Raw genomic sequence first — 14,298 nt, 5'->3', positions numbered from 1 at the left:
AGTGCTGGGATTAAAGGCATGCACCACCATGCCTGGCCAGTACACGTTCTTAATCACTAAGTTCCTGAAAAGTCAGGCAGGCATCTAACCAAACCTCATGGATCCTGAAAATGTTACTTATAATAGCTGATTAATTAGTATTAGTCTGTTGAATCATTTTGTAGAGCTTTGCTAACTGCATTCTCTGGGACCACACTATCTCCTTTAGCCTTACAAAAACAATATGTGCTACTATTATCTGTCTTACAGGTGATAACGTGACTTGCAGAGGTTCTGTAACTCCTGCAAACACTCATAAGCTGGCATGTTGTTATAAAGTAAGAACAAGATGACAGCTCAGACCTTGGGGCTTTTGTGACTGTGGAAATCCTACACTAGCCATCTTGGGCTGCATAATTAACTCCCTGCCTTAAATCTTAGTCCTTTAAGCTTGTAGAAGGATGGAATCAAAGTGGCTTAAAACAGCACCTTCCAGGAGTTTCTGTGGCTCAGGGACAAACACATGGCTTGACAGGGTGCCTCTGTTTAAGGTGCCTCCAAGGGTTACAAACAAGGAGCCAGACAGGGCTGCAGACATCTCTGGGTTTGAGTGGGGAGGATCTACTTGCAGGATCTTTTGATTGGGTGTTGACCAGAGAGTTCCCTGCTGACATCTGACCAGAAGCCATCCTCGGATCTTTGCCACACAGATTTTGCCAGGGGGCACATGTGATAGCTTCCTTTGTCAGAGCCCGCAAAGATAAGCCACGAGGAAATGTGAGTGGGACGCAGGGCCTAGTCCTGTAACCTAACTTTAGAGATGTCATCTCACCAGTTATTCCCATCTATATACTAGAGGCAAGTCTCTAAGCCCAGCCCTTATTTTAGAGCTGATGGCCTAGATGCATGTCACCAGGAATAAGCTATCCTGGGCGGGTGGGATTTCAGAAGCCACCCACAATAGCAACCTTCTCAAATAACTGCCCACATTGCCACTTACAGGGTTACACTGAATGTGTTTATACTTATATCGTGTGCCTGTAACCTTCTAAACATCGTGGCTGAACGAGAGACAGACACTGTTCTTCACTAACTCATGAGACTCTCCCCTGCAAGAGCTCTAAATTGTGGTTCAGAGACATGCGTTGCTCTCTGTTATGGGCTAGAAATAAAATTAATTGGGAGCTATGGGGAAACCAGCATCTTCTGCTATGGACCGGCGAGCAGAGATGGCTAGATGAGAAAGAGAAAATGAGAGATGAGAGACAGAGACAAGAGAGACAGACAGAGAAAGATTGGCTGTGGTTCCCCCCCCCCCCGGGTTTGGAGAAATTCAATAAAAGCAGTAGGATTCTGTCACTCTGAAGCCAGGGATGAAATCCATAATATTGAACAACCAATAATGTCCAAATACCAAACAATCCAGGGGGAACTCTCCACAAATAACTAGGGGGTAGGGGGTGACATCAGATGCTGGTACCCAACAGCCCAGCTAACCCCCCCCCCTTCCCAAGGTGAATATGAACTGCCTAACCACAGTGTCAGTCTTGGGGGGGCTGCGCTGTGGGAAGGGTGAGGAACCTTGAATCAGCAGGAGAGAGGAGAAGCCGCTCTCAGTAACCTTGGTATGCTCAGAGTTTTGTTTTTTTATTTTCTACAGCACTTTGGAAGCTAGGGGAGCTAGGGGACCACAGACAGGTGAGGCTGACGTGTTGACGGTCGGAGCTTTCTGGCTCTTCCCTGGAATCCTTTGAAGCACACACACAAGTGTCCTCATCACGGACACAAAGCCCGAGCATGGGAAAGGAGATGGGAACAGTCTATACTCAGAAAATGGGAGTTGGTACACGTGCTACCGTTCTGCAATAGAACCCACAATCTGGACCCACGTGGAGTTCCCTAGTGGACCCAGGGCCTGTGAATCCCTCCATCCTGTGTGCAGAGTTCTATGAACATGGAACATGGAAATCGCAGGTATGAAGCCTTTACCACATATTCCTGTGGTATCGCCAAAAGGAAACAAGAAAGAAAACCCAAGAATCAGTTTGGGGAGAAGAAAATACACACACACACACACACACACACACACACACACAATGTTTTTAAATTAACATACACGATATTAGATACCATCATGACATTTTGTCAAGTATATTCTTATTTTTAATTAAATTAGCTAGAGTCAGCAACATTAGTGGATATTCACAAAGCCTAAATCTGCTCAGAGAGACATTGATGGGACAGTCATCTCTAAACTCAGCAGAATTTCCGCCTCACTGTCTCCATCACAGTGCTGTGTGTGTGTGTGTGTGTGTGTGTGTGTGTGTCTGTTTGTTCATGTGAGTCTGCACATGTATGCCCATGCATACAGAGGCCAGAGGTACATATCTGCTGTCTTCCTCAAATTTTCTCTACCTCATGGTTTGTTTGATTTTTTTTTTTCCTGAGACAGAGTATCACTGAATCTAGAGATCAATTATTCAATCAACTCTTCCTGTCTCGATCTCCACAGCAAGGGCTACTGTGTCAAGCTTTTTAATGTGGGTTCCCAGGAATTGAACTCAGGCATTTATGCTTATATGACAAACACTTTACCAACAGAGCCCTCTCCCCAGCCCCCTTTCTTCCCTGTCCAGAACAAACACCAATAAGTATAGTATAAGAGCCAGCAAGGAAGCCAATCCTTAAGTTTCACCGGGAACTTTACCCCGCAGCTGCTTGTCTTTCTAGAGCCTCTGTTTGAAGAAACCTTTTCATAAGAGGACACTGGCAGTGGCTTATTTTTCTCACTTTGGCTGTGGTAGACAATTGTTTTGCTTCCTAGTTCAACAAAAGACAGAGTGAATTGTTACACTCAGAAAAAGATGTATTCCCCTGCCTAAATGGCAGTTTCCCTTTTAGAAAATAACATTGATTTTAGTACACTAGAGCTCATTACTCACAATTATAAATTATAACTCATAATCTGAAAGTCTTTAATCAAGCAGTTTGCCCTAGGAGGTACTTTGAATTACAATACATTGTAGATATTACTTTTTAAAAAAAAGAATCATTTGGGTGCAGCTCTGTAATTTTTTTTTTTTTTTTTGAGACAGGGTTTCTCTGTGTAGTCCTGGCTGTCCTAGAACTCACTCTGTAGACCAGGCTGGCCTCGAACTCAGAAATCTCCCTGCCTCTGCCTCCCAAGTACTAGGATTAAAGGCATGTGCCACCACACCCAGCATGTAATTCTTGCTACTTGAAAGTCTGAGACTATTCCGAGGCAGAAGGATCACATGTTGGAAGCCTGTTTGAGGAACACCGTGAGTTCAAGACCAGCCTAGGAAACTTAGCAAGATTTTATTTCAAAATAAAAATGGCATAGGTGTATGTCTCAGTACTAGAATGACTGTTTAATAGTACAAGGTACTAAGTTCTGTCCCCAGTACTACAAAAACATGTGTGCATATATGCATGCATGTGTATGTGTATTATAATTCTTTCAAAATCTTAGATGAATTGTGACACTCTAGAGTACCAGTCCAACCTATGACAACCACAGGGTCATATAGAGAGCTAGCCTTTGGCTACTCATTGCTACAGTCCTTGTTGGAATGAGAATGACCTCCATAGTTCCACATGGTTGAATACTTGGTCTGAAGTTGGTGGAACTATTTGGGGAGGATTAAGAGGTGTGGCCTCATTGGGGGAGGAGTGTCTTTGGGCACTGGGCTATAAGGTTTCAAAAAGACTCTCTCTCTCTCTCTCTCTCTCTCTCTCTCTCTCTCTCTCTCTCTCTCACTTACTCACTCATGCATCAAAATGTAAGTTCTCAGCTGTTCCTGATGTAGTGGCTTTGCTCTGTCCCTCAGGAACCGTAAGCTCAACTGAACACTTTCTTTTATAAGTTGGTTTTGTCATGATGTTTTGTCACCACAATAGAAAAGTAACTAACATAGCGACTGATAATGCTTAGTGCTTACTGGCTGTGCCATCATGTACCAGGTACTGCACGAACACACCCCACACTGATTAGGCTACTTTATAATGCTCATCAATATCCCCATCTTACAGAAAAGGAAACCGGTGCATAAATAGATTCAGAAATCCCATCTGGGCTGGGCAGTGGTGGCACACGCCTTTAATTCTAGCACTTGGGAAGCAGAGGCAGGCAGATTTCTGAGTTTGAGCCCAGTCTGGTCTACAGAGTGAGTTCCAGGACAGCCAGGGCTACACAGAGAAACCCTGTCTCGAAAAACAAAACAAAACAAAACAAAACAAGAAAGAAATAAATCCCATCTGGGATGGAATAGGACATTGGAACTTGTCTGACTTACTCTGGTGTCTTCTCTGAACCACTATGTGTCGATTGCTAGATTTAAGTCTTAAGGTTACCAGTTATTTTTAGAATATGGCGATACAGTTAGTAACTTTGTAAATCATCCCTCCATGCTGGTGTCTCATCCCTCAGTGAGTGTGTGTTTAAGTAGTTAGCAACTAGCCAAGGATAACCAAGTGCCCTTCCCGGCAGCATTAGTTAGTAAATGAGATTGCTCATGCTTCCCTAAGGGTCAGCTTGGCAATCCCTCTGGCCTCTCCTGGAAATTCTTGTGGTCCCCAGGTCAGCAGTGGGTTAGGGATGGGTTTCTGTTGATCTTAGTTGGATGCTCTCAGTATTCTGGAATCCAGTGGCTGATCCTGGTCTGATGGTCTCAGGAAACAGGGCTCCCCCCTCCACACACACACACACACACACACACACACACACACACACAAGTGATTCTCCTCCTCCTGCTGTCAGGACTGAACTTCCACTGAGGACAAATGCAAAACTCCAAAGGTCCATCGAAGCTGGGGATAGGAGGCATGTGCCTTTAAGCCCAGCCCTTGCGAAGCAGAGATGGGGCGGGGGGGGGGATCCCTGTGAGTTCCTGGTCAGTCGGGGGGTCACATGTCTCCACACAGAAAACTGAGTCCTTTTGCTAGGAAGCAAAAGGATTCAGTCCTCAAGTCCGCATAAACCTTGTATGGCGGTGTTCGCCTGTAATCCCAGCATTTGGTAAACAGCGGCAGGCAGACAAGAAGTTCAGGGTTATTATCCTATAGGGAATTCAAAGCCAGCCCAGGGTCAGAGAGGGGAGAATCTATATAATAATAATAATAATAATAATAATAATAATAATAATAATAATAAGGCAAATCTCCTGTTTGGAGCAGTGCTGACTGAGTGCAGAGTTCACAGTGAGCTCTTCTACTCCCCTGGAGTCATCCATCCAGAGCCACAGTCACCCCTCGTGGAAGTTTGGAGAACTTTCCTCCCAGCCCCACACTTCAACACTGCGAGCACAGTCCAGCCAACTGGTCCCGAGCCAGGAACGCTGGTGGCTTCTGTCCTTAAAAAAAATCACAAAGACAGATCTATTTCCTTCTGCTCCTGAGAGTATGCAGAGCCCTTAGAGTCTAAGGCTTAGCTTTTTCATCTTTTAGGCCAAGGATCTTATAAAATGCATAGGACCCCTGAGCCCATGCATCTGAGGAAGCCCCTTCCCTTGGAAGCTTTGGTTGTGACTCAAAAGGGTGTGTGGTACCCTGGGGTTTGGGGGAGTCGTCTTTGCAGTGATAAACACTATAACCCTTGGCAGTCAGCCTGTAAGGACACTGGAACAAAGAACAGGGCTGAGGGACCAGGAACCTCTCTAGGCCCGTTTCTTGATCTGCACAATAATCCGTATTTAGCCTGACCTGTCTCTCAGAAAATACTTCAGAGGATCCAAGGAGGTAGTGGGTGTCCACATTCTTTACAGAGGGAAAAGGTGAGGAATGTGGACCCACAACAGAGCGAGCAAAGGGTGGAAGAAAAGAGGAACGCATTGGAGACGCGCAGAAAAGAACAGGACTCCAAAGAAAAGTGAAGAGGTGGGCTATCCTCAGAACGCGCACAAACAGGTACAGTTTTATGCTCCAGAAACGCTTCCCAGGACCCTCAGCTGAGAAGCAGCCAGCCCCTCACTCACAGTGGGCCATTGGCTACACTGCCCTCTGCTGACCATCATGTGACAGCACAGCCGCCAAGGAGCCACTGAAAACTACGAACGTGGGTTTTCCAGATGTCTGCGGACTCAGTTTCAAGACCCAATTATCAGCCCTAGGAGAACAGCGGCATCCTGTCTCCCTCACCTTTTCTCCCAGAGACCTAGAAAACCCATTGTTTTCCTTTCCCTCCATTCTATAATTCAGGATTGTGGCGCTGGACAGATGGCCCAGTGGCTGAGAGCAACCGCAGTCATTCCAAAGGGCTGGGTTCAAATCCCAGCACCATGTCACATGGTTCACAACTTCCTGTGATTCCATCTCCAGGGGATCCCCTTTCATATTCTTCCTCCGTTTTTCACTCCAGAGCTCTCCTCCATTTGATGGAAGGGCCTCTTCTAACTACCCCAGGCCAGCGACGCTTGTCCCGGTTTCCAAGAACTCACTTATGCCACGGTCCAATTCCCAGTGCCTTCCCCACTGCAACAATGGCAGACACTCAGTAGCCCTCTGTGTATACCAGAATGTCCCAGGGAGAAACATCGATGCCTTGGGCACTCAGGAGAGAAGGGTCACTTGGGGGGGGGGTGCAGGCTCGTTTGGAATAAAAATGAACGAGATTCATCTGGTTTCAGGTAAAATATAAAGCCCAGCAAACCTCTTTCGAGCCTCTGTTCTGGGCTAAGCGTTTCACCTGCATGCGAGAGGAAGAAGTGCCCACAGTCTTGGCCATATCCCGTTCTCTTGGTGATAGAGCTATTTACCGAATGCTTCCTGTGATGAGCACTGTCCTAAGCTGCACGTGTGAAGTCAGCAACCCTAGGAACTAGAATCTATTGTTATTATCCTCTATTTATAGAGCTGAGGCAGAGGCAATGAGAAGTTGCCAAGGCCTCTTGCTCAAGGTGATAGGGTTCTGAAGCAAGAACCAGGGCTGGAACGAAGTCTTCCTGGGTTCAAAACCCACCTATCCAGTCACAGGCTCCCCAGCTTCTCACTGTCAGTAACAGTAGTGATCTCTGGGGCTTTCGGGTTTGCACTGGCTTGGGTGTTAAACTTGCGCCTGCTACTCTGTCATTCACTGTGTGTGGATACGAGCCATGTCCTTTGATGTCACTTGATAGGCATGGGGGTGTGGGCAGTAGCCTTTGATTCTTACAGCTGCGGCTTTCCCCCATCTGTCAAATGCAATGAGGAATGATGGATTCGTACCTCGGATGATTACGGCAGAACGAAATGGCACAATAAATGGGGTGAGACAGAGCCTGGGAGAGAAACAAGCTCTGCTCACTTCTTATTATGGTCCTCAGTTGTCCTTGATCCATTTGTTGTTGGAAAGAGATTGAAATCTTTGCTCCATTTGGTCACTGCAAAAACCTCTTTCTGAGCTATGTCTCCTTCTTCCTCCTCAACATCCTATGAGCTGTTTTCCTCAGACAGGTAAACTATGCCCTTAAAACTAAGTATCCCACTTTCTTCCCTGCTTAAATCTTCTCAATGGTTTCTGCTGCACAATATACATATTCATATGTACACACACACACACACACATGCGCACGCGCACGCGCGATGCCTCAGCTGGTAAAAGTGCCTTCCACCAAACCTGACAACCTGGGTTTGATCCTCCCTGCATCTCACATGGTGGAAGGAGAAGAGAACCGACTCTGACCACCACATGTGCTCCATGGAGCATATCCATCCATACATCCACCCGCGTAGAATTACATACAAAATAAATGGACATAATAAAACTGGAATCCCACATCTCCAAAACACCTGCTGGGACTTACAGAACTGTACTTGATATGATGCTGCGCATCTCCCCCACCTTGCACCTCTCTTCTGCCTCTTCTGTCTCACCCCCCCCCCTCATTGTGAGCCCCACCGGCTCTCCGGGTCTGTCCTTCAGGTATGAGAAAGTTATTCCTACTTTAGAGTACTTGTTACTGAGACAGGCAGAAACCTTGAATATTGCAAGGCTGTCGTCTCCCTCTTGCCAAAGCCCAGTTCAAACATCCCACACAGACACATGCTCCCTTACTCTGGGGCCTTACTCTCCCCACAGCCACTGTCCCATGGTAACAGAATTCCTAGACATTACTATTTAAAATATAAATTGATTACTTCACACACAAACAGATTTCTTTTCCAGGTCTAGCTCTGTATTAGTCAGGGTTCTCTAGAGTCACAGAACTTGCAGATAGTCTCTATATAGTAAAGGAATTTATTGATGACTTACAGTCTGCAGTCCAAATCCCAACAATGGTTCAGTAGTAGCTGTGGATGGAAGTCCAAGGATCTAGCAGTTGCTGAGTCCCACACCGCAAGAAGGCGAGAGAGCGAGAGCCAGACTCCCTTCTTCCAATGTCCTTATATGGTCCCCAGCAGAAGGTGTAGCCCAGATTAAAGGTGTGTGCCACCACACCTTTAATCCCAGATGATCTTGGACTCAGAGATCTCCCTGTCTTAATCTTCTGGATTCAATCACCACTGTGTCTCAAGATCTCCATACCAAGATCCAGATCAGAAACTTCTATCTCCCAGTCTCCAGATTAGGTTCACTGGTGAGCCTTCCAATTCTGGATTGTAGTTCATTTCAAATATAGTCAAGTTGACAACCAGGAATAGCCACTACAAGCTCCCTATAAGAAATACCATTCTAAGCTTGAAGATGACTCCCAGAATCCACAGCACCTGGAGCAAGGACAGGCTCTCAGCTACATCCCTGAAGTGTGGACAGCCAAATCTACATGTGTGCTTTTCCTGGCCTTCGTAATATTCTTTGTGTAAAGTGTAATGGTGGGCAAGGTAGCGATAGACACCAACTCTACCTGGCTTGGGCCCATACTATATATAAATAAACCCACCTTTCCTTTTATACATTTGATATCATTTCCTCCTCATGGAAGCAAGTAACCAGACCCAAAGCCAGGCTGCACTGCCAGGGACTCTGCTCATATACTTTGTCTTGCCTTCAAGGCATTTGCCAGTCTGAAACTACCCCATGCATCTTTCCACTCGGGCCTTTTGTCTTCTGTGTTACCCACACGGGGAATGTAGCAAGGGACACTTTAAGTGACTGTGGCTCAGAGCCTGGCATCCAGTAGGTCTTCAGTAACATAGATACTAAGTTAATTAAAGAAAGGATTCCATTAGCCTAAGAACTAGTTATAAAACCTCATTATTTGTGTATTTCTAAAACTTGGGGAGCATTCTGCAGCCCTGATTCCAATAGTGAAAGAAGAAAGAGAGGCCTGGATTGTGACATCCCGTGACATGCTATGCACAGTTAACACGTGCCAGGTCTTGAGACAAGTCATTGCCCATGGAACTAAAAAGCTTATTGTCAAAGTATCTCCCACACTTCTCTCACTATAACATTTACAACCCTTTCTTAGGCTCAGCTGTCTTCAAAGTCACACCGCACGATAAGGGAAAGGCACCATCAGAAAAGATGGTGGTGACTTTCCTGTTGCTGTGGTGATAAACACTGACCATAACCAACTTGGGTAGGAAAGGGTTTATCATGGGGGAAGCCAAAGCAGGAGCTTGAGGCAGAGACCATAGACTGTGGAACACTGAGGGACATTGCTTACAAGGTCACTCACCATGGCTTTTTCACCTACATCACTTAGCCTAGGCTCACCTTCCCAGGGTTGGCACAGTCCACAGTGGGTTGTGTCCTCCTATGTAAATCAACAATAATAAAAGTGGCCCCCACAGACTGGTCTGGTAGAGGTGATTCATCAACTAATGTTCCTTCTTCCAAACTCTAGTTTGTGGCAAGTTGACAAAACTAACCAGCCAGTATGGCTTTAACCCTGATACACAGATTATATGGACTCATATGAATTTTCCCCTGGGGAAGGTTTCATCTTACACTAGGTAGGTTCATAGATGGACTTGGTTTTATTTAACATCTCAGCACTAAACTGTCATTTGGGTACCTGCCACTTCATTTTTAAAATTATTTCAACAAATGTGTCCATTTCCACCGTGAGCAGTCAAGGGATAATCAAAGGAGATATTAGTACTTCTATGGGCTGTCAATTGATCAAACACCAAAAATGGTGGCTATTTGTCAGCCATTCTAAAGAGAGTGGCAGGGATATTCCTGGCGAAAGGCATTGATTTTTATCCTGTCATAGGTAAGATGGAGTTGCAAGGGCAGAGCAATTTCTTGCTGGTGGAGCGCAAAGGCTGGAACACCAAGCTCAAACCGAGTGGGGTTGAGAATGGCTCTTTGCACTCCTCCTGGCGGAAACCACCCTCTTCTCAGCCTGGCTTGTTGGTGAGGTTCTAATTAACATGTTTGATGGGAAGTCAAGGAACCATGGGGAGACAAATCCATCGCTTCTACACAGCACAGACTGGCTTCCTTAGTACGCTGATGTCATCACACACCGGTTTCCAGTACACACATTAACTTGTGTTTATCCCTGGGGAGAGAGAAGAGGAGTTTGCAGCAAAAGGAAAGGTGGGGCCTCAGGCAGTGTACAAAGCCCTGTAATAGGCAGTTCTGGCAGGGAGGAGGTTGCATCAGCTTCAAATAGCAGATGAGTCTCATTTTCCTCCCCTCCTAGGACCAGGAACTCTATAAATGTCAGGCGGAGGCTGGGAAGCAGTAAACAGTTTATTACAAAAGAAGAAGGTGGCATCCGATTCCTGCCAGTTGTTTGGATTACAAAATATTGCCGAGTCCAGGCGACCTTGGGGATAGTGGGACTCGTGCAATGTTGAGCATTTGTGTAGATACAGTAAACGCTAGTGTAAGCTCGAGAGTGTAGTTACGCAGACCCAGGAGCCCTTTAAACACATTCACTCTCCACCTGCGCTCTTGAGTTGGCTATGTTCTCTGTGGATGTAATCTGTTCTAAGCCAGCCTAGAGGCACCTAGAAGATAGGATTCCTGCAATAAAGGGTCTTCTGTGTTTAAAGATCCCTCAAAAGTAAGAGAAGCATTTTTTTTTTAGATGGTGGGGCCCTTGGAGTTCAGAAGAATGTGTTTCTGGCTGTCAGCAAGGCTCGATCAGCAGTGCTGGCCAGTCACCTGCGCTGAACATCACATGCAGTTGTAATCTGTGACCGTCCACCAGCAGTCACAGTGCTGGGGTGAATGCTGTTATTCATACAGAAAAGCAAGACTTTCTGTGACAAGTAAACAGTATGTTCTAGAATTGAGCAAAATCAGCCAGCCTCCAGACTTAACACATCTAAAGAAAAATTTTCATTTAAAATTGTTTGAAGTTGGAATATTTAAACCTCAAGTCCCCCTCTACATTAACTGTGTGTCCTTGAACCGGTTAAACAACTACCATTGTCATCAGATTTTTTATCTAGAGAGTGGGGGTATCTAGGAAGTGCCAGAACTAAGAGAGACTGCATTCAATGTGTGCAGGGAAGGGCTGATGGCTAGTAAAGGCGACTTTTGTTGGATACATCTCTGCATCGACACATCCAGAACTATAACAACAACAACAAAAATGTTTGGGAGGCAGGAAGGAGGAAAATCAGTATGAGCGCACCTCTCCTCACAGCCCATTCAAAAAGCCATTAAGATCTTTTTCCTTATGTAACCTAGTCAATCTTGCAGACAAAAATCAGCACTGCGGACAGCTCCACGCGCAGCAAACAGGACACAGGGAGAGAGAGAGCTGCTGGCTTTTCATAAGCAGGGGAGCAAAGAGGGGGCCTTGGAGGGTCCATTCCTGACAAGTGTCCAATCATAGCTATGTTCCAGAGAGCCCTTGGTTCTGCCTGACATGGTCCTCCAGCCTCCGAAGAAACCTGTGTCCCTTCCATCACCATTCACACACCTTAACTTGAAAATTTAAGGACAGTGTTAAAAAATATTTAACAACCGAATTACCTGAACCAATAATGTGTCAGGATGGTGCCAGCCACGACACTGATGTGTTTGTTCTAGTGTGTGTGGAATAAATATCAGGGGTCCAACAAGAGAGCACAATTGAAAGTCAATACTCAGGTCCCCAAAGAAAGCACGGAGTGGGAACCTCTGCTAGACTCAGAAGAGAGATTTGGTCAACTTCAAGTCAATGGACAATTAATGCGCTAACAGTTTTCCAGAGAAAGAATGGTGAGCATGACCTGCTGGCAGGTATAATCCAGGGCTAGAAATCCTCTCCTTTCCTTACAGACAGATTTAGGTCTAAATATCTTCCATCAGTGGTGAGCAAGATAAGTGTAACCCACACATAGCCATTGACAAAGCTGTAATAGTTATGTAACTTATATTACACCCTCTAGTTGCTTTCTATCCTATGGCAAGTAAGGTATGTTTTTGATTAATGACAAGGCACACTTTTTGTATGAAATTATTAAGTTAATTTTTGCTCATGCTCTCAAATGTAAATAATAGTGTAGCTGGCACAAATACATAATATGACTCATGGAAATAAGAAAACACCCAGGGTCAGAAAGGTGGTGACCCAATAGATAAAAAAAGCACTTGCCACACTAGCATGATCATTCTTGAGTCTTAGAATGGGAGAAGAGAACTGACTCCCCAAAGTGGTCCTCTGACCTCCATGTGGGTGCTGTCACCCACACATAAACAGAAACATATACAAATTAATAACAATAATAATAATTTTAAATAAATAATAATACCTGGCACCTAGTGTTGTATCACACATGACAAACAAACTAACATAAAGACTCAAGCCATGACTTACTACCTCATGGGTCCTCTAAACAGCCTCCCTCCCTCTGCCTGTGTCCCTATATCATGTAACCAGGGGATGGCGATGCTAGTATTAAGAGATGTCATTAAAGCCCAGCTAAGGAATGGCAGAGGAAACCTGGCTCTGACAGCCAGCCGAGTCCCCAAGTCCCTCGCACAGGCCCCTGAACAGATGCTGATGCTCACACGTTGCGGTTTTTTGCCTTGGGCTGGATTCAGTTCAGTGACCTAGACAAGAGGGACTGTGCATGCCCCAGTTCCAAGTGTCTGAGCTGCGTATCCCGTTCCTCTGTTTTCAACCTTCATAGCAAAGTCAATCCCAAAAGCCCCAAGAGTTTTCCTCTAATCCGTTTCTTTCTGAGGTTTTCATAAGCAATGTGGCCTTTAGAAAATATAGGTAGCATTTAGAGCTTAATATCCTCTGGGCTCAGTCTAAATGTATGCATATTCATATATTCTTTAGGTACAGTCAGTAGCCACAAAGCATATTTCAGAGGAACTGATATTTGGAGGACTGGGATACAAAATTCAAAACACAACGTAGATGACGTCAAACAGCAGTTTACTTAATAATTAGGTAAGCATAGAACCGCCATGCTTATTTAATGGATTACTGTGAAGCAAACTTTGCAAACTGACACCCGTAAATTGGATCAGACTTATAAATGAAGGAGAGAGAGATAGGAAGGCAAGGAAAGGGTTTATGAAAATCAATCGCCCTCGACTTAAAATTGAGATCCTTTGTGTGCAGGTGTTCGTTGTTCTGCTTTCCTTTTGAGAAAGGTAGGTAAACCTCAGCTGTTACAGGCAACCCCACTCCCCTCTTGCTCACACTGGAGTACACCTGACCCTCTTGCCTCGCTTTTACTGCTTACTATGATACAATGATGGTTAGGGCTTTTTTTTTTTTTTTTTTTTTTGGTCAACTTGATACAGGCTGGAGTAATCTTGAAAGAGGGAACCTCAATTGAGAAAGTGCCAGTCCTCAGACTGGCCTGTTGGCAAGTTTCTAGGGCATTTTCTTGATTAATGATTGATATAGGATAGCTGATACTAGCCAGGTCCTGGTCATGGGTTGTATAAGAAAGCAGGTTGAGTCAAGCATCAAGCAGTATTCCTTCATGGTTTCTGCATCAGTTCCTGCCTCGAATTTCTCCCCCCCCAATCCCTGCCCCCCCCCACATAATAGAATAATGGGCTACAAGCTGTAAGCTAAAATAAACCCTCTCCTCCATGAATTGCTTTGGTCAGTGTCTTATCACAGCAACAGAAACCCAAACTAAGACATTGTCTGAGGCCAGAGGACAGTAATAAGTCACTGTCACTTCCTGTCATAGAATTGGCAATCTATATCCAAAAGTGTTCAAGAAGGAGACTAAAGTTCACAAGCATAGGCATGCACCACATCCCCCTCTGTGTTTCATTGTGTTCTAAGTATCTGCCAGGTGCTCAGTGTATCAATTTCGATACTGTGGATGGCACTACAATAAACATGTAAGTTTAAGGCCTGCTTGGTCAACATCGTGAGTCCTTGTCATCTTCTTCTTCTTCTTCTTCTTCTTCTTCTTCTTCTTCTTCTTCTTCTTCTTCTTCTTCTTTTTTTTTTT

The sequence above is a fragment of the Mus pahari genome, chromosome 20, assembly GCF_900095145.1.
Source record: "Mus pahari chromosome 20, PAHARI_EIJ_v1.1, whole genome shotgun sequence".
NCBI lineage: Eukaryota > Metazoa > Chordata > Mammalia > Rodentia > Muridae > Mus > Mus pahari.
The sequence above is the reverse complement of the archived record's forward strand: the minus strand, read 5'-3'. Positions refer to the sequence as shown.